The sequence below is a fragment of the Psammomys obesus genome, unplaced genomic scaffold (assembly GCF_907164565.1).
Source record: "Psammomys obesus unplaced genomic scaffold, mPsaObe1.curated_primary_1811, whole genome shotgun sequence".
In the NCBI taxonomy this organism is placed as follows: Eukaryota; Metazoa; Chordata; class Mammalia; order Rodentia; family Muridae; genus Psammomys; species Psammomys obesus.
In genome coordinates this window covers 8,660,486-8,681,887 of record NW_026585987.1, presented here as the reverse complement: position 1 = coordinate 8,681,887, position 21,402 = coordinate 8,660,486, and the positions used below count along the sequence as shown (strand labels likewise).

The window sequence follows — 21,402 nt, the reverse complement described above, 5'->3', positions numbered from 1 at the left end:
CATATCATCTGCAAATAGTGATACTTTGACTTCTTTCTTTCCAATCTTATTGAAATCCTTCAACTTGTCTTATTGCTCTAGCAAGGACTTCCAGAACTATGATGAAGAGATTTGAAGAGAGTGGGCAGCCTTGCCTTGTCCCTGATTTCAGTGGGATTGATATAAGTTTAGTTTGATGTTGGCTGTAGGCTTGCTGTATATCGCCTTTACTATGTGTAGGTATGTGCCTTGTATCCCTGATCTCTCCAATACTTTAAACATGAATAGATTTTACTTTAAGGGGAAAGTCCACCACAGAAATCCTGCTAGGATGGCAAATGTTTGAAATATTGATCTCGGGGTCTTGGGTACGTATTTGGCACTGATTTCAAGTAGGTAAAGGTTAAGGATTATAGCTGCAAATGAAAGCAAGCTACATGAGAATATTCAATCAAATCTATGGAGAACATTTTTTTTGAGTTTTTGCCAAAAAGATTATTATACATTATAAATCTATATTTGCTTTTTAATTGGGGTGCAGTATCTGGTTTCCTTCAACTTCTTTGTGGATTCAGCAGCCAAGAGTTTCTCTGGATTTTGCTGATAATTGTCACAAAATGAGGTTGCCATTTGGCAATAAGAAATATTCATCCATGATATGCCAATTAATCTCTTCTAAAAGGCTTTCTTCTTTTGGAGTGTTAGTTGTTATTTTAAAATTTTATGCCATAATTTTATTTCATCCAATTATATATTAACATAAATTACAATGATAAATCAATCCAGAATATTTGGTGGTATTCATAGTCTTATAATGGCTAGTAAATTGAATTTTTGGTTTGTATTTATAATAAACAATAGAATATTTTAATCTAGATAAAATACCTACAATTTTCATTAAAGTACATATTTTGCTGTCTAGAATTGATATGCTGATCTATAAATGATTATCAAGCATAGAACTATATCATACTAATATAAAATTCTATGGGTAAGATGGAATAGAAATGAGTTCAACAAGGGAACATTCTTTTAACAAATAAAGTTTGGACATCGCGAGTGCGCCTGCGTGGAAACAGTCTTTACATCGCGAGTGCGCCTGCGTGGAAACGGTCTTTACATCGCGAGTGCGCCTGCGTGGAAACGGTCTTCTCTCTCCGGGCGTGCGTTGCTTGCTGGCGGCCATGGGGGAGGCCACGGTGGCCGGCATGGGCGCCCCAGGCGACAGGGGCCCAGGCGACAGGGGCCCAGGAGAGGCAGCCGCGAGCCCTGCTGAGGAGACGGTGGTGTGGAGCCCTGAGGTGGAGGTGTGCCTGTTCCAGGCCATGCTGGGCCACAAGCCTGTCGGGGTAAATCGACACTTCCACATGATTTGCATTCGAGACAAGTTCAGCCAGAATATTGGGCGCCAGGTTCCATCCAAGGTCATCTGGGACCATCTGAACACTATGTATGATATGCAGGCGCTGCACGAGTCAGAGATTCTTCCATTCCCAAATCCAGAGGGGAACTTTGTCCTTCCAGATGACATCATTCAGGAGGTCCGAGAAGGAAAAGTGGTCATTGAAGAGTAAATGAAGGAGGAAATGAAGGATGATGTGGACTCCCACAGTGGGGCTGATGGTGTTTGTTCATCTTCGGGGAGCTTGGGGAAAGCATTAGAAAAATCCAGCAAAGACAAAGAGAAGAACTGCTCAGACTTGGGGTGCAAAGAAGGGGCAGACAAGCGGAAGCGCAGCCGGGTCACTGACAAGGTCCTGACTGCTAACAGCAATCCCTCCAGCCCCGGTGCTGCCAAGAGGCGCCGAACATAGACACCCAGGTGGCCACAGAGATGCTCTAATGCTGCAGGCCCCCACTGCCTATTCTCAGGTCCCTGGATGAATGTGACCATCTAGAAGAGATGCTAGTGGGGCTTCTCCTGTGTCATCAGACTACCAGATCACCTGATTGGTCCACCTGAGCGTCCGCTCAGCTGGATGGGGAAGCCTCTGAGCCAGCCTCTTGCTTTCTACTGGTTGGTTTCCCCTGTGCCCACAGTGTGTGGAGAGGAGCAGGTGCATAGGCCCAGAGGACCAAGAATCACCAAGCAATAAGATGCCGCCCTCACTGTCCTCAGAAGGAGCCGCTCATCTCTGGATACCCACGTTTTGCATCTGCTGTCCTGTAAGGCTCCACTGAAGGTGTCTTTTGAGTTCGCACAGCACAGGCTGTGCACAGAAGGCCTCCCTCATCTGGGAAACAGAACTGGATATTTTGCCTCATTCGCTTGTACTGTAACAATGTATATAATTTGGTTGCTATTTTCACTACTTAATTTTTAAGAAGCCTATTTTACTTGTGTTTTGTATGAAGAAAAGTACTGCAGAAGTTAAACCTGTGATGTGTTTTTTTTTTTTTCTGAGATGTTTTGTTTCCAGGTAACTATTGAGATACCTCTGGCTTTGTGTTTATATGCCAGATACAAAGAATTTTTAGTGGTTGTTTTTGTAATTTAATAACTTGGGAAAGACCAAATAAGGGTGTGGAATGAAGAAGCAGCCAGTAGGCTGAAAAGCCAATGGTCTGATGGTTAAAATACAGTGTCATCTGTAAAACACGAAGCTTAAAAACAGGTCATCTTGGGGAAAAAAAATAAAGTTTGTCTATGAGATTTTTGAATAGATAATGGTGACATTTCTGTACGTCATGTTGAATAAGTTATATCCTTTTCAATTACTTAAACTTACAAAGTAATTATGCGTCTTAATTTTAAAATGTGTAAGATTTACATAATTTTTTTCCAAAAATTCTAGGAGGGCCCAGAACAAAACCTTGTGTATCACTCTGCCTTGGGAAGGAACTAATAATTTGGAAAGGGAAGGGTGAGAGAGAAGGTGCCAGCCCTGCTGTACAGTCACTGGGTTGGGGGATGGGGTGGGTGGTGCCATCTCTGCCTGGTCCCGCTTCCTTGTCAGGGTGACTGGTCTGGCTTTCCAAGAGCCTATGAGGCAGCTTCCCCTTGCCCTCGGGAGTGGAAGTGCAAACACTTCATTCTACATCGAACTTGCTCAAGCTGATATTACAATGGACCGCAAGGGCACAGCACCAATTCGGCACCGCATCCTGCAGTTACCCTGTAAGACAGAGGATGGTGGGGAAAGTTTTCTTTCTTTTTTTTTTTTTAATTAAAAAAAATAAATCAGAGAGATGATAGAAGAGGACTACAGAAATAGAATAGTCAATCAGGCATCCCCTCAACGCCAGTGCTAAAATCTTGGCAAGCCGTCATCTGAATAAAATACGTAGTTTTACAGAAATGTATGCTGGTCTGTGTGGGGATACATGGGCCATCCTTTCTCTCTTTGTTTTCCTTAGCCCCAGGACAAACTGAGCAGAGCAGCTTTTTTGCTGCACCAGCTTCCCAGGCTCCGTGGGCCTCTCAATCCCCATTAGTGGGGACCCTTCCCCTTCTGTTTGCCCTCAGCCACTCTCTGCTAGTGATGCCCACTGGGCACAGCTCATCCTCCTTTCCTGCGGGTCCTCACAGTCTGGCCATTGGTACTGTGGTTTTGCCAGCAAAGGGCTGGACAGAAGGAACACCGAGTTCTTCAGGCCAAATGAGAAACCTCACCTTCAGATGTCAGTTTCCCAGCTACCCCAGAAGTTATTTTCCATGGTATGCCCAGCTTTCAAAGACAGGCTGTACCTTGAAGGTTGACTCCGGGACTGGCCTGGCAGGAACAAGGCAAGTGGGAGGAAGGCCTGAGACCTGCTCCCGATACAGACAACTGGTAAGAAACAGGGCTCAGGAGGCTGAAGGGACTTTGTGGGTAGCCTGAACCAGGTAGCTCCCATGGTCCTGAGGGCCAGACATGAAAATGTGTGACAGTGTGATGTCCTTGTTGCAACATAAGCTTGAGTCCCTCATGTGAGAGAATCAGGGCTTCCAATCAGCGGGCTTCAAGTCTGAGATCAGGGAGATCAAAGCCATTTCCATTTGGGTGGTAAGTTTTATCTCTCTTAAGTGTATTGTAGCATTTCCCAGAAACTCCATGACCTATGATAATGCTTTTGTCCTGATGATGTCAGCTACTACAACAAAATACCTGGGTAATGTAAAAAAGAGGGAAGGTTTGTTTAGGCTCACAGCTCTTTGGAGGGTCCAATCCAGCTGCTGTTGACTGGTCCAGTGGCTTTGGGCCTGTGGTTCAGGGCTTGGTATAGCAGGATCATTTGGTGGAACAAAGCTGCTTACCTCACAGCAACGAGGGAGTAAAAATAGAGAAAGAAATTGGTGCATAAAATGATTGAAGACCTCTAGCCAGGCTCTGCCTTTTACAGGTTTCCACTGCCTTCTCTGAGAGCCAAGCTGAGGAACAAGACATCAGCACATGGGTCTTTGAAGGGTGCTCCAGAGCTGCTAAACTAAAGAAGATGACAAATAGAGTTTGTATTTGTGTGATTATATATATATATATATATATATATATATATATATATATATATATATATTAACACGGCTTTACTTTCTGCTAAAGTAAATGTAAGCACAGCGTTCCTTTCTTACCTTTGGGGACCAGTGTTCTAAGACAGTAAATACCCGGAGCCACATTCCGTGCCAGGGATTCTATCATAGCACTCCCCCCAATGTAAACAGTACTGTTAATGTTTAATCCATAAATTAGGCATTGGAAGAGATTAGTCACAACAATTAATGTATTTGAACAATTATTGTACCATAACAAAAATTATCTAAGATTTACAAGATTGTTTCTGGTATTTCCTGCTCATACTTTTTGGGCAGCGGGTAACTGAAACGATAGGAAACAATGCTTTGGATACGGAGTTGGGTACTGCTGGTGCCACAACCCAACAGATACAAAGAAAGATATTTTGGGGTTTGGGGTATTTTTAAGTGTGTAAAAGAATTCTGTGACCAATAAGATGTTTTGCTTAAGAATAAGATTCCCAAAGATAGTGGAAAGATTGTTCAAGGCCACACAGAACGTGAGACAAGGCTCAGGCTAGAGGAAGGCTGAGCTAACACCAGCCATGAAAATCACCAACTGCGTTCTTTCTCTCCACGCAGGCGGGACACAGGCCACCCCTCCCAAATCAGCTTCCTCTCTGCATACCTACCATGAGGAGAAGGGATCTGTAGTATAAACGTTCCAGGCGGTGCTATGTGGTTCTACAGATGGGTGCTGGGCTCCTTGCTGATGTGTGTCAGGCTTGCCAGGCTGGAGCCCGGAGCAGAGAGCCCTTGGGGAAGGCAGCTGAAGCTAAAGCGGCCGAGGGAAGCGCGTGTGCCAGCTTCCGCGGGACTTCCAGGCAGCCACGTGGCAACAGTGAGGAGTCCCATGCCTCATCTCCCCGAGTCCAACTGGGATCCTAATCTGCTCTGACTAAGATCATCTTCTGTCCGTAGGATGTTCCAGACTCAGAGGGAAGAAAGCAGCTTATGAGAAGGAGTCATAGGATTACCGAGTATACGTGCTCATTCAAACGGTCAGTCGGTTAGTAGGGACCTTGCTGGTTGACCCACACAGACCCTGCCTGAAAATGCAGCATCACAAGACAGACTGTGCTATTCTTTCCCAGGAGGCTCCAATCTTTCTTTTCAAATGCCAGTTGCTAGAGGGACAATGTGATCTAGTCAAAGTCACACAATCAATGGGAAACAGAGTCGTCTACCATGTGCCCATTCATGGGCCTGGGGAGCGGGAAGACACATCATAGATGGTCTATATTATCCCAGTGAGTGAGCGTACTGTCTTGTTAAGACGTGGGATTCATGCCCAAGAGTCAGGGAGAGTACAAAAAAAAATTTTTTTTTCTGTACCTCCAGGACAAGTTTTAGGTTTCAAAATATCATTTAGTGCTTTTTGTTTCTGCTGCTTATCCTCATTTGTTTCCTTATAATTAGCTTTACCAGAGTTACAAAGGTAAAACCAATGATAGCCCTGCTAATGAATTAAATTTTAATTGGGATTTCCGCCACACACCTGTGATTTTTAAATCACTGCAAAGTTGGAAAACGGCAAGTAGAAACATCAGGAATCAGAAACAGTTTATATGTCTCTTGAAATTCTTTCCAGCCAGAAATACAGGGTGCCAGCACACTTGTTAGAAATCCAACAGATGTTTGAGGATTTAAATAAGAAATGAAAATGGGAATGCAGGCTGCCATGGAAAACTGGAGCAGAGTTGGGGTCTTTAAAAAGTTTAGCAGCAAAGATGGTATAAATCCAGGCAGAGGTGGTTAAGGCCAAAGGAAGAATTATGTAGGTTGATGGGATTGAGCAAATCCAAGAATAACAAACAACTTTATTGAGTGCTTACTATGTGCTGAGCTCTGGTTAATGGTTTTCTATGAATTAACTAGCTCCTTTAATCCTTGATCCATCCCCGTGTGAGCAAGTGGAGGCCCAGAGTTGTTAAATCATTTATTGTTCTGACTTGTGGCTAATTATTTTACAGTTCTCAGTGTAAACTCCAGTGTCACATTGGTATGTGTGGTTTCTTCCAGCATCCAAAGTCCCTTCAGCAGTCAACTGCACCCAAAGGGCTGTTTCTCTCGGGTCTCTTCTCCACTATATTTTAAGGCTGGTTCTGTTGTCCCCCTGTTGATGTCTCTCTCTCTCTCTCTCTCTCTCTCTCTCTCTCTCTCTCTCATGAGGTAATGGAGTGACTTTCATAAGCAAGGTGCTTGTTGGTATAGTTGAAACAGCAAAATGAAACCACATTTAGAAGGCTAAATTAAGGGGGCAGTTTTGTGCCTGTTTGCCAGTAAACGTTTGGTTCAATGGTTCTCAACCCGCGGGGCCAGACCCCTTCAGGGGCTGTGTGTTAGCTATCTTATATATCAGATGTTTACCATTTAGAACAGGAGAAAAAATGCAGTTATGAAGTAGCAATGAAATAATTGTACGGTTGGGACCACCACAACATGAGGAACCGTACTGAAGGGTCACAGCACTGGGAAGGTTGAGAACCAGTGTTCTAGCTCGTGAGTTATATTTTCTTGGAGTAGGATAAAAGGGCTGGGATTGAAAGTCCAAGGGTATGAGGTTTATAGTGGCTTACATTCAGTGACAGTGAGAAGAAAGCCACTTTTGTTTGTCCCATTCATGTTCTTATGTGAATCTGGGCTGCCTGGGACCAGATGTGTGAAGCTTGTCAGAGAGGCGCCTTGGAGGCTGGGTGAAGGCAATTTTGTCCTGTTTCTAGTACCTGCCAAATTATGGTGGTTATCCAGCTGGAGGTCTGCCTGCCTGTCTATAGAACAGTGAGAGAAGAACAAAGACTAAGACAAAGGACGGAGTAGACTCAGCATGCACTCAGCACAGTTCCGGCAGTCTTCAAGGAGAAGATGGTGGGACCTTTTCCTGTCCCTTTCCAAAGTGCCTTGGAGAGGTCAGGCGGCTCATGGTGAATTTCTAGATTTTTCTCGGGAGTCAAAGGGTAGCGCAGTGAGTGCTGGGGGCGTCAGAGACACTGTGCTGTGGTTTCTCTGCGGGAGCTGATAAATAATTCAAGGCAATGCTAAGTCAGCTGGCTGTGCCAGAGGAGCCAGCATAGAGCAGAAATATAGGAACATCACCACAGGGTTGCCATGGGAGTGGGTCCTCATAAGAAGCAGGTCCTCTCACCCTTTTGTGCATTCCTGGCACTGTTCTGGCTGGTCTCCCAGGGAGCCGTGCCTCTTTTTAGCCAGGGGATGAATGCCTGCTACGGACAGGCCCTGAAAGAACTGCAAAACTCGGGCGGAAACCGACATGAGAGAAGATGCCAACCGGCTGTCTCTCGGGCATTTGCACTCTGCTGAGAGAACAGATGAGGAGTGTTGCCAAGGGGAAGGAGAGGCAGGAGAAGCAGGCTGCCTAGCTGCTTTTCCCAGGACCTGGTTGTGCCGTCCTGCTGCCCGTGCCTGGCAAGACCTGTGGCTCTCTCCTCCTCCCTGAGGGCAAAATCTTCTTACAAAGTCCAAGTGAGCGAGAGCTTACGGTGGCCTAGAGTTACTGAATCTCAGAAGTCAAGAGCCCTTGGCATCACAGACATCCATCTCCAATAGGCACTAGGCCTCTACACTACTCTACCAACTATCTAGATTGATGGATAATAATCAGTGGGTCTGGACTTTGCCTCCTGGCCCCGGTGCCTTGTGTGTTATCTCATGATGCCACGAATGCCAATGGGGCCCTGTGCCACTCCCCTAAAGAAACGCTATGCACAGATCCTGGGCCCAAGGCCTGTTGTCACAGAACTAGAACTTTCACCAGCAGAAAACAGTTCTCTCCCCCAATCTTGCCACCCAACCAAGTTCTCTGTCCACTCTCCTCATCCTGTGAAAGAATGTCCTAGTGAATCACAGATCAAGATAATGGGAAGAGTGTGTCCGTTAAAGGAAGTGTCAGAGAATGGTATGTTCAGCCTGTTCACAGCATTGATGTAGTTTGATAAAGTTCTGTAACAGCAGCGTGGTCGTTAGCTGATCTGAAGCATGCCAGCAGCCCAATCCAGATTTTCACAGGCCGTTGATCTTCATCAGTCCACGGTGACATTATTCCAGGCACAGCAATGGCGAGTGTGCATAGATGTTCCACAGTGAGCCAACACACTCATGAGCAGACTCATTCTTCAAGCCAGCTGCTCTGATCAGGCCTTTACTCTTGTTTGGTAACCCAGTGTTATTCCCGTTTGTTTTCCCAAATCCATGCTTCTCTGGATAGAGGAATGGCACCAAGGAAATCAGTGTGTGTGTGTGTGTGTGTGTGTGTGTGTGTGTGTGTGTGTGTCTGTGTCTCTGTGTGTACATGTGTGTCTGTGTATGTGTGTGTGTCTGTGAATGTGTGTGGGTCTGTGTGTGCATGTGTATACGTGTGTGTTCATGTGTCTCTGTGTGCCTGTATGTGTGTTTGGGTGCATGCGTGTGTCTGTGTGTCTCTGTGTGTGCATGTGTGTGAGTCTGTGTGTGTGTTTGTACATGTGTGTGTGTGCATTTGTGTGTCTGCCTGTGCCTGTGTTTGTGTCTTTGTGTGCGTGTATGTGTTGGTGCCAGGGACTAACTAACTCTATGTATCCCTTCGGACTCTCATGGTTACATCCTTAGCCAACTGTGCTGTATTAGAAGTTCAAAATTGGCTAGGTTAGGTCAGGGCATCCCATCCCTGTGGATGGGATTAGTGGCCTCTCAAGGCAACACAGAAATCTTTCACACTCTTCTCCCCTCTGAGGACCACAGCTAGGCCACAGTCTGTAAGACGGCCCTCAGCAGAACCCTGTCACACTGGCCTCCTAGTCGTGGGCCTCCAGCTCTGCGAGAAATGCCTCTGCTGTTTGTCATGGTGTTTGTCACAGGCTGAACAGACTAAGGCAGCTGGGGAGAGCACCCTGGGGAGAGGCGCTGCCTGCTGGGAACGAGGGGTAAGTAATCACACAGGCCGGCATGGCTTCTCCTCAAGCAAAGTTCAGGCTCTGAGTGTCGGTGGGACTTGGGGACTTGAGACAATAATGTAATAAATAGAGCCCATTCTGTGACTAATGTCTATTTATTCCAAGTTTCTTTTTGTTTTGTTTGCTTGCTTTCTGTTGTACATTTTGCAAAATGTGCAATCTGAGGAAAAATGACCTAGATTCACTTAATAAAATATAAGATAGTGTAATCGCTAATATGGACAAGAAAATCAGTGAGTTCTGAATAAAGGTTAAGACTGAAGCTGGGAAGGGACATAGGAAAGACTTTCTGGCTTTGCCCCTTCCTGACAGCAACTCCGGGGTGAGCTCCTCCAGCTCTGAGGAAAGCTGTTCATCCAAGGGACTCACCCCTCAGCCTGCCATCAGGCTGTCATGTAATGCACCATGTGATTGGGCATCTCCATGGAGATCGTCAGTGCCTCAGGTGACTGCTTCAGGCTGTGTCCCAGCCGTACTGTGAAGATCCAGTCGGGGCCAGAGGCTGCCCTTGCCCAAGGAGTATGAGGCAGGGGGAGGCAGAGGCCTCCACAGCTGTGGTGGCTTGTTTATGGGTGAAGTGGAAGTGGGTCTGGGTAGAGCCACCGCAGCTTCTTGTTCAGGGTCCTTGGAGGACCCTGACTACAGGACAGCAGCAGCCTCCTAGTCTATGGAGATGGTGGACAATTTTGCCTTGAAGCCTATACTCTGTTGGCCGCTTCCCAGACTTCTTCTACCTCGACTCTGCCAGATGTTTCTGTTTCCTGTGCTGACCCCTGAAAAGCAGTGCCTCTGCTAAGTAATTAAAAGCTATAAAGAAATAGCACCATAGGGGAGTGACAGGTTTGCTGCTACATCCACTGTGTCTTTGTGTCAGCCTTCAGCAAGTCCACCACAGCTACATTCTGACAGACAAGTCTATGGACAGAGAGACTCTGTCCTTGCTGTCACATTTGAGCCTTTGGCGTGTCACTTCCTTTCCCGTCCTTAACAAGGTTTCTTTCATATCTCCCTTTTTTACAGCCATCCTTCTCTGCCTTTTGCCTCTGAATTTTCTCTCTCTCTCTGTCTTTCTCTCTCTCTTTTCTAACCCAACCCAAACTGGCTATATCATTAGCCTCTCACATCCATGTTTATGCTTGCTCTTTTAGGAGAATGTTTTCTCCTCCGTGTCATCATTTTTGATTGTTAATTAGGGGAGAGGTCCTAAAATCAAGTAAAGAGGGGCAGCATGGTGCACCATGGAGGAATTGGCAGTTTAGCCAGTCATGTGTTACCTAGCAAATGACCATTATAAGAAAGGAGTTAATATAGGGTTTTGAGAGGTGGACACGGAAAACAAAGGGGTTCATGTCACTTGGTTGCTGGGTAGAAACACATTAACATGGTCCATGTGCCAACCCTCTTCCCACCTCCCTCCAGCTCTTGCCTGTTTACTTCATTAGAAAATAGTAGGGTTTTTTTTTCCTCTCTTTTCTTGGCCCCATCAAATGAGGCAGGAGACAAGCTGCATTAAGTCTCATAAACTAAGAATAGTTCTAGAGATTTAACTGCCCAGGGCTTTGGAATGAAACTAGATTAAACAAAGAAGCAAGGTTGGCACCTTCTGAAGTTTCTGAGAACTTCATGTAAACAGGCCTTTCAGCATCCTGGAAAAGTTTCCATGACTTCCTCCTCCTCCTCCCCTAATTAAACCTGTTATTCTTTGAACACCATCCTCCTTCGAGTTAGATGAGCCTTCCAAAAATTTTCTTACTTGGGATTATTGTTTTTATGCTGAAGTAGCAGGACAGAGAGAAGAGTTTCCATAACTTATTCTTTTACAATTGTGGTTGATCTAATAGGCAATTATAATTTCACCCTTATAACCATTGCTTATTCTGCTGTTCCTGTCCAGAAGCCAACTAATTTGTGAAGAGATAGGGAGGGATGGATTCACAGTGGCATGCTTATAGCCCACCAACTTGCCCTTCATAAAAAAATGGGGAGGATAGCATGGGAGGTTTAAAAAGCCTGTGTCAAGCTGGGAATGGGGGTGCACACCTGTAATTCCAGCTCTCAGGTGGCCAAGGTTGGAGGATAAATACAGGTTCAGAGCCCTGGGATGCGCAGAAAGATCTTTTTTACAAAACTAAAGTGATAAACAAACAATAAACAGTTTGCCTGAGTGGATGTGGTACAGGAAGCAGCTATGCAGGAGTCACCGGCACCTGCTTAATTGGTCACTCACACTGAACTTTGGTTAGTCATTGAGTAATAGAACCATGCCTTTTCCTTCACGTAGTCCAGCCCTGGCCCAGGGCACATGGCACAGGGAGGGAAGCATAAACTATATCTCTCTCCCCACTCACTCTCTTGGCAGGATCTTGGGTACAGTGTTCCACTTGGAGAGTTGTATTTGGAATCCTCCTAAGTTATCCAGAAAAACTGGTTCACAGGCTGCCTCACGGGTAAGAGTCGACAGAACCCCAAGCTGTGGAATCTGCATAGATAAGAAGACAACACTGGAAAGCTGGATTCATATAACTTGAGACACAGTGGGGAAGAGTCAGAGAGCATACAACCCTAAAGATGGGAGAGAAAGAAATGAAATTGGACAAGGCAGAGAAAGAAAAAGAGAGATTGACAAGAGAGAAGAGAGGAAGAGAGGAGGGGGAAGAGAGGAATTGATGGAAGAATGAAGAACGATAGAAAATTATTAAATAAAAATAGAAGTAGTTTCAGAAAAAATAAACTGCACTAACTGTTTCCAACATTTTTAGAGGATTGTAGTGGAGAGATACATGGGCCCTGGCTTAATCAGTTCATACTAGAAAAAGGGGGAGGCATAGAAATTATACTTATGGATACATACATGCTCATGTGTGTGTATGTCTATGTGTTGAGTGTGTGTATGAGAGAGAGCTAGAAAGAGAGAGAACTGTATGTATAACTAAACCTAAACAAAAGCGTGAGAAGCCTGTATTAACTATAACAAACAAAAGCTTCTGTTTTTTAGCCTAGAGCAGCCTTCACAGAAGCTGAGGGAGAAAAGCTTCAGAGGGCTCCAAGATCAGTTTACAGGAGGACGCTCTCCAGGGGTTGTGTGGCTTCCTTCTGCAGCACTGCCCTGTGCTGGTGCTCTTGTCCTGGGTCACGAAGAATCCAGAACAAAGAAACTAAGAAGACATTGATTTTTGAGGTAGGTCGAAATGAAGGGCTGGGCGAGGGCCAGGATTTCAGACCTTGCATTATTTTGCCTTCTGGGAGAGTGTCTGTAGGCTGATGATAATGATGACAGTTGGCTGTGAGCCTTCGCAGATGCATTTCCCAAGCATTTCCAGACTTAATGAGTCCACAGAGCCTCCCACGCGCCAGAGCTGTCCTGTTAGTTCTAAATAACTCCAGTAAGGAAGTGAGAAGGGTCTAGGTGAATGGTGGCGGCAGCTGAGGGGCAGCCTTGGTTTGAATTCTCACATTCCTTACCTGGCATGTCTCATCCACCAGGGGCAGGCCAAAGAGTGACTGCAGTTGTGAGATTTCAGGAAGGAGGAGAGAATGCTCCAAGCTTGCCTTCAGCTTCCTGTCCTGGCATTTGTTGGCAACTGCTGTCTGTGCCTGCTCCCTCCACCTGTCACAGCAGGTGCTCGCCATACTGTGTAGCTCCCCAGAGTTGCCCCAGTGCCCTCCCAGTGCCTTCGAATTTATGCATTCTGGCTGTGTGTCTCCAGTAAGAAGAGAGATCATTCTTCTCTCTTTGTAGCTAGACACAGGCATTGGCCAGGCCTCTTCTGATAGTCTGGGGAAGATGTTGACTTTAAGAGTCAAGCGTGGTGGTCTCTGCCTGCAAGGCCAGCATTTGGGCAGTGCAGGCAAGCATATCAGAAGTTTAAGGCCAGCCTTGGCTAAATAATGAGTTTGAGATCAGCCTGGGTTGCATGAGACACTTCTCAAGGAATCAATCGATCAGTCCATAAAACAAGACTTTGATTTGGATGAAAGCCTATGAAATGAGTACTGAGTAGATTCTGGTGTGGGTATTAGAGAGAAAGTACTTTGGAAAGGCAAAGGAAACGGGGATCCTAGCAGTTATCCCATTGCTGGGGTGTAACAGCAGGCAGTCTCCTGTGACTATGACTGGGGTATCTTGATCTAACTGAGCAGACTCCCAACTACTCTATTTAATAACCCAGACAGTGAATACAGTCAGGTTTCCTTCAGCTGATTTTATTATTTGTCACCAAGAACTCAGTAATTAAAATAAATGCTTTATTATAACATGTGCTTATGCTTATTTTTAAACCAAAGATACATAGACTGTGAGAGGCATAATAATGCATGGAGCCTTCTACCTGAGGGCGCTCATATTAAAGCCATCATTGAGTTTTGGGCTCCTAGGTCAGTGGTATTGTTTGTTTGGTGGTGGTGTTTGTTTGTTTGTTTTCTGCCATAAAACCAAGGCTTTGAGAGAAGAGTAATGTTTTAAGTTGCATTCGAGTGGGAATGATCAAAACAATTTTTAAGTGCATTCAGTGGCTGTCATTAACGTACTGAGTGCAGCAGCTGTAGGCAGGACAAGGAAGGCACACTGGCTTCTAGGGCAGGAATTGAAGGTCTCTGAAAAACATGCAGCAATCAAGATAAGTGGAGACTCATGCCTATCATCCCGCCACTTGGGAGTCTGCAGCAGAAAAACTGTCATGTGTTCAAGGTCTGCCTAGGCTAAATACAAGTTCTAGATTATCCTGGGCTGTAGAGTCAGATCCTGCCACAAACAAACAAATAAACTAAAAGAGTTCAATCCAAAATTTTATATATTTTAATCCATAATCAAAATTAATACAAGATCCACGATGAAGAAAAAGGCAAAATTTTTAAAAATCAAGATTAATATTAATGATTTTTTTTCCTTTTGCCTTAGACTCTGATACCTAGTTTCATGCCCTCTCTATCTTCAGGAAAAATGTGAATAATATTTTTAAATAAACTAATAGCACAGATTAAGCTACCTGACTGCCCTCCCTGGTGTTCAAAGCTGACTTTCTCTTCCTCCTGGTATGAACCTTCTGTAGCAAAATGCATAACAGCTTCCTGGGAGCATTCCTGAGCCCACAAATTTGGATTAGATCAGAATCTCCATGTCCAAACCTGTCTGAATTTTGTAGAAATATTAACTCTGGCTGAATCTCTAAAATAACAGAGGGAAGAAGGCCAACTTAAATACAAAGAGACATAAGATCAAATTTTCACAAACCTCCGGGCAGATGGCCATCCAGCGCCTGTGAGTAGATGCCTTGGTAAGTCACAGGGGAGTGTAATTAACTTCATCTGACACTTTTGTGCCAGAGGCATGGTTAGTTTTTGAAACAGTTGACATCTCTTGTCAGAATTCCTATGAGGTAGGAACTCACAGGAGGAAGTGACATTGAATGGCATTCCTTGTTCCCAATGAGAGAGACCCATGGCACAAGCCCAGGTCTCACCAGCATCAGGACTGGGGGCTTTTGGCTACTCAACGTTGAGAGGGCTGTTGCCTCCAGGAAATCAGAACATCTAAGGAGCATGAAGCCTAAGGGCAGGCCTTCTCATCTGGGCAAGGCTGGAGGAAGGATTCTGCTTTTGTTTGATGAACTGAGAGGGGGAGAGAGAAGAGAATGAATTCCAAGACTACAGACTATGCAGTGACCCAGGGCCACCGACCATTATACGCCATGTTGTGAAGTTTGTTCAGTCCCTAAGAATTAGTCTCACCCATGTTCATTACATCATCCCAGAAGTTCTGCCATAAGAACTCTTTTGCAAAGTTTCCCAATGCAGATGGGGAAACTGACGCCCAGCTAAATAATTTCAACAGTAAAACTGGACTGGACACAGGTTCTCCAATGCTCAGGTAAGGCTCATTCCTTTGTCTTATAGTCATGCAATGAAGATGTGACGCTCCACAGGACATGTGCTCAAACTTAGCTTCTTTTTTGTTTTTTTCTGACTGCAAGGCTGTCCTGTGAAAGACCTTCCGGTTTAATGTGAAGACCAGAGGGCAGAAAACAGCACTTTGAGAGCCTGATCTAGTTTTCGGAAATGTTTTTCTCCACTCCCAATCTTTCAAGTGTTTGAAAAATTTGAACTTCTCAACATATTTTAAGACAGGAATTTTCACTGGCAAAATCCAGATTTCTGGCTTTTATTGGGGAAAAAAAAAATCCAAGATGAGGACACACTGAAGCCTCTTTTGTACATGGCAATGATTGACTAGAGCAGGTAGCATGCTGGGGGCTCTTGCAAGACTATGATAAAATACACAGATGTTGCTGGGTTCAGGGTGGAAGCTGAGAAAGCTCACCTCAGAGACAGAAGCTGAAAATGCAAGCTTTATTTTCTGTGTGTGCAGGGAGATGGCCATTTCGAGGTCTGAACGGAGACCCCGAAGGGAGAAGGGAGATTGTACAGTTTCAAAGGATGGGAACACAATGTAAGGGGGATCAGTGTGTTCTGTTGCATTGACCAATCATAGTTTGACACTAGGGGTTAAGCAAAGGGTGACTGAATCTTTCCAAGTCCTTGTTTCAGAACTCTTGACTCAGCTCTTTGCAGTCATGTCCTCTTTTGGACTTTGGTCTGGAATTTAGAATTATAAGGGAACAAAGGAGTGGGCAAGCTTTAAGTCAAGACAGGCCACACATTTAACACTTGTGTGCCTTAGCTTAAACAGGGGATAATGGCGACTTCCCTTTTTCCATCCTTTACTGGTTAACAGACAAACATGAAAACACCTGAAGAAGAATGATAGGAGCAGGGTTCTGGGGCCTGGGAATATGAACTCAGTTTTGACTCTGCCAGCAAGACGGAACTTGTTCCTGAGATGGCTGGATCCAGCAAACTGCCTCCTAATAATGTGTTGTCAACTACTTGGTGACATTTGGGACCTTAATAGCATCCATTGTGGCTCTACATACACCACTGCCAATGGCAAACATCATAAGTCTGCCTTTTATTTATCTTCTTTTCTTATCTCGTCCCCATTTTCATTCTCTTCACCAGTCTTCCTTTCTCCTTTGTTCTTTCTTTCTCACATTTCCTCCTTTGCCTTAATTTTCTATGGGGCTACTATACTGGTATGCCACTTGTCTGGAGTGTGAACAATCAACCCTGTTTAGAAACACACTGCCCTTGGGGCCATCTTTACTCCTTTAACTTCCTGTCTAGAAAGGAAGCTGAAGTTGCTGTTTCCTATTATGGACCATAGATATAAATGGTAGTATCCCTGAAAAAAAAAAGTCATATATTGTTATTGAACAAGACAAAAGAATCAGTCATCATACATTTAAAAAAAATTCATTTAAGAACATGCTTAGTCCAAGCACAACACAACTGATCAAATTGAAAGGGTTAACTCAAGGAATTGTTAAAAAGTGAACATAATTTAGCAATATTCAGTTCAACAAGTTATTGAATATATTGAATATATTGGATTATTGACAATATGCCTAAAAATTCCTCTGTAGTGTTCATCCTAGCAATCACTACCTTCTTCCTCTTCCCAAAGATAACCACTTTCATGGTTAGTTCTACGAACTTTTATGAACTTCTCATAATAGAATGTGGAGTGTATAACCTTTATTTTGTTGATTATCTATTTAATTTTATGCAAGTGCTCCTGAATGTGTGTGTCCATGTAGAGCATGCAGAGATCAGAGGAGGGTTTGGATCCCCTGAGTTATAGAGCTGTAGAGACTTACAGATGGTTGTGAGCCACCATGTGTGTCCTGAAAACTGAATCTGTGCTGTCTGCATGAGCAGGAAACATTCTTACCTGCTAAGCCGTATTTCCAGGCCCAAGTACATAATCTTTAATGTCTGGCTTTTTAAAAAGTAATACTTTTATTTGTTGAAAATTGCTTACATTTATATCCTTCCAACTCTCTCTGGTGCTCCCAGCTCATTTCCTTCCAAATTTCATGTCTTCTTCTTTCCTTTCCATACCTAACCCCATAAGTCTAATTAGTATTTCCCATATGTGCATGTATACTGGGGCAAGAGACACCTACCACTGTCCGTGTCTCTAAAGAGAATGACGCTCCCTTATTCAGAAACCATCAACTGCCAAGAGCTCCTTTGCCAAGGAATCCTCTTCCCCTTTCCTGCTGGAAGTTTGCCTGGGTTGACCTTGAGCAGGTAACCACAACTGGGAGTTGATGTGTTCAACAGCCACATTATATGCAGAGAATTTCATGGATCTCCTCCTCATCTGCTGGCTTCGCTTCTTTGATTTAACTTTATATATTTATAGATTCATCCAAATTTAGAACAGTTGAATGCAACATTTCTTTCTATGAATACTCCACAATTCATCAACTCATGTTGCTATGTTTCCAAATCTGAGTTTTCTTTCTTTGGGACTTTCGCCATAGAAGAGTTTGAGAGAAAATTTTGCTTGCTAATGGTGTATGTGGAAATGTTTTCCTAGACGCCAGCACAGCAGAGCAGAGAGAATGACATGGGAAGAGAAGCAAGAATAAGACGTGGGTGCACCAGCATTTTCTGAGGGGCTTAGAGGATGCTTTTCGGAATGACCCATCAGAGAGAGCAAGAGGTGGAAATACTTATTCGTTGTCTGTCAGTTTCTGTCTCTCAGTGGCTCAGGACAGTGCCAAAACCATAAACTCACTGGGGTGCTTGAGTGTTCCTGAGGAATTCTAAGCCCAAGAAACTTGCAGGAAGCAAACTGCTACAGCAAAGGGGAGCCCAGAGGATTTTGAAGCTCTTCTAGAGAAACGCCAATGCACTGGCCGTTTTGAGTAGTGCATTAATGAATATTTGTGAACACATCTCTTGATGTATATGTCTGTGTATTTCTGTTAGCTGTATTTAAGGGATTGAATCAGAATCCTTTAAGGTATTCACATATTCATCCTTAAAAGATACTGTCAAATAGGTTCCTCAAGTCATTGTTATTTATCTGCGTTTACATCAGATTCATAAGAAAGTTGCAGCTGATGTTGTCAAATACCTTTTAAAAAATTATACTTTTAAAAAAATCCCAAAATATGTATCAGCCAAATTAAATGCAAAAGCTTTCCTGGTTAAAAAAAAAAAAAGTTTCAAATGGCAGAAGATTGTTGCCAGACTGTGTGTCTTTAGCTGTTGGGTTCACTTAGCCCCACATTGCACATCTGGTCATTTGATTACTGTGTTCCAGCCACAGATGCGTTCTTGGATTCTGGGCTCTGGGGTTGAGAACAACAACTTCACACTTGACCCAAGTGGCAATCCAAAGAAAACAGAGAAAAAGAAACAAGAGAGTAAAAAGAGGTTCCTTTATTAACGACATGTCATTCATCAGGCAATCATTCCAAGTTTTTGACTCACTTGACTCCCTGTTGTGGCACAGAATCTCTTCCTGTGTGGAATATAATCTTTCCTGCAGTAATGTCCAGGGATCTGCTTTCTTTTGCTCTGCCCAAAGCCTCAAAGTCCAGGCTGTCTGTAGCATATGACCTCTGCTAGAGGCACAGGAAGAAAGGGGAGATCTCTTTTCAAGGACTGTCCCTCCAAATTTCTCTTTCTTTAGTTCTATCCCCAAATGAACCCCACCTGTCTCCACTGTGATACCTCGCTGTGATATTGTGAACAGCCCAGTGCTCCCTTCAGAAATCTTCTTGCTACCATTGCCATGTGAAAAGTTGCTTGCTGTTGGCTTGCTATTGGTTATCTTGGACTGGTGTTCAAGAAATGCCTCCTAGGAGATACCTCACATCAAGAAAACCTTGCTCAAGCATCTACGGCTTCTAACCATCTCTCCTAAAGGCAAGTCAGCAGAGCCAGAAGAATGGCTAATAGAAGGAATTTCTACTCCAGAAGCCTGTGGTAGCTCCCGAGGTTCCTCTTGCTCCATGGCCTTCAGTGGCCATCCCACTCCTCACCTACTAGAAGTGGGAGGTCTCCAGTCTTGGCCCTATATTTTGTGATACTCCAGCTCACCTGACAGTTGAGCCAGGCAGTTCCTGTCTAACTATTGGCCTACCCAGCCCATCTAATTTTTTAGCTAGGCTGTCAGTCTTTGAGCCTGCTGTGTGATTCCCAGGAGTGGGTCAGGGGCACATACTCTTTCCCAGACAGTGTTCCTTTTAACTATGGGCACAGGGAGATCAAATGATGCCACATTGATAAGCATTAGAGCTGTTTGCCCTTGGTGTCTCAACACATTTCTTCTCCTGAGGAAGAAGGTCTAAGTCCTATTCCAAACCAGTCAACTCACTGTACTTGTGGGGGACAAGCAGTGATGAGGGTGGGAGATGGATTTATCTGAAAACACTGCTTCTGTAAGAACAGCCAGTGTTTACGGCTGTGCTTGCCTTGCAGAGTAGCTGAGCATACTCCCGATTGCTCATGTAATCCGTTTATCTATTTGGAGCGGCTCCAAGACTTGGCTTTGTTGACACCTGTGTCATTGAACCCAGGATTCGGACATGACTGAGATGAGATCCAAACATAGTCAGTTGGCTTCTGGAGGCCAACGTCTTGAGAAGAGCTGTAGTTACCAGGATCCCATGCCTACTCAGCCATCCAAATGTAGGCTCTCGTTTTCCAGCAACATGCCTTTATCTGCTTTCTTTGTGGTTCTAGCTCCCACACTGCCTTGAGTGTGACACTGAGGAATGTGGCATGCATCCATCCAGACCCTCTATCTGCCCAGAGCCTCCAAGGAATGCAGATGCCTGGGAGCATTCTGAGCTGTCAGCTAGTATGGTGCCATAGTCCACATAGGCACCTCTGTTTTTCAGCCTTGATCCAGCTCCATATAAGAATCCTATAATTCTTATAGGATTAGATAAGCTAGTAAAATGTAAAGCAGGGAATAATAGTATGTATTAGGTGGCTTTTAATGGCTATAGATACTTTGTTTGATTTTTCAAACCTGGAAGCTAGAACACACAAAACAGATTCTCTTTTGTTTTCTCCAAGTCCTTGCTCCCTTCTCTCTACTCCACTCCCTGTAAGAGCTGCCATTGTCAGCGAGTATGCATAGAGCCCACAGTATGGGTTAAGTGGGAGGGTGAGGCATGACGGTCTTCCCTCCCAGCCTGGGCCTCCCCTAATTCATCCTCACACTGGCTTGCCCTTTCTTTCTGACCTTTGTTTTCGCTTCTCAAGTTTTGGAAGGGAACTGAGCGGTTTAAAGGCCCCATGTACAATGGGATAGACAACTTCCTGAGGTCAAAAAGAGCTCACCTTTCCAGCACGCGAAGCAGACAGACACCTGTTTCTGAGCCTCTGCAGTTAGCCCTTCGACTGCTTATTCCATCCGGAGCGAGCTGTGAGCCAGCCAGACTCTCAGATAAGGATTTCTGCCCCAGATGGAGGCTATTGATGTCCACCAAGGGCACGGAGCACTTAACAATAATAAAAAATCAGTAGAACATCCCTGAAGAGCTGGCTTCCCTTCCCAGAAGTACCTCGAGTGCATGTGCCTCACAGAGTTTTTGTTCCTCAGACGTGCATACGACTGAGGTTAAATCCCACACTTCCAATGAGGCGGTGACTCTTTCTAGGAAGCATTTCAGAATTGCTTCTCCGTGGAGGCTTCCCAAGACAGCTTTCTACATCAACAGCCCGATGTGAATTAAAAATCACAGGACTGAGGGTATGGATAGGGAGTTTGAATCTGGGACCATCACCCCTTGAAGGTTCTGCTGCTATCTATCCAGTAAAGAACACAACCATCGCAGTGGCTTCTCTGCTGAAAGGCATCCATCCGGATGAGTGCTTCTGAAAATGGAAGTTTAGAAGCCCCAATGAGTCATGCTTCTGGCAAAAGCCATTCTGATTGAGCCCTAAGGTAGGATGCTCCCAGAACAGCTTCTTTTTGGTGAATTGGCATCCCTGTCTTTTCCTCGGTAGTCATAATGACTTCACGAAAGTCTGTCCCTCCATCTCCCGGATCTCAGATGAAGCATGTGAGACCCAGTGATAACTAAGTACACATAGGAAGTGAGAAGAGGGAGTCCACAA

At 44.6% G+C, this 21,402-nt stretch overlaps 1 pseudogene; it reads left to right on the top strand.

Annotated features, from left to right (window-relative positions):
• The first annotated feature begins 1,163 nt into the window (after positions 1-1,163).
• On the top strand, positions 1,164-1,793 carry LOC129671954 (MRG/MORF4L-binding protein-like; annotated as a pseudogene).
• Positions 1,794-21,402: the final 19,609 nt, after the last annotated feature.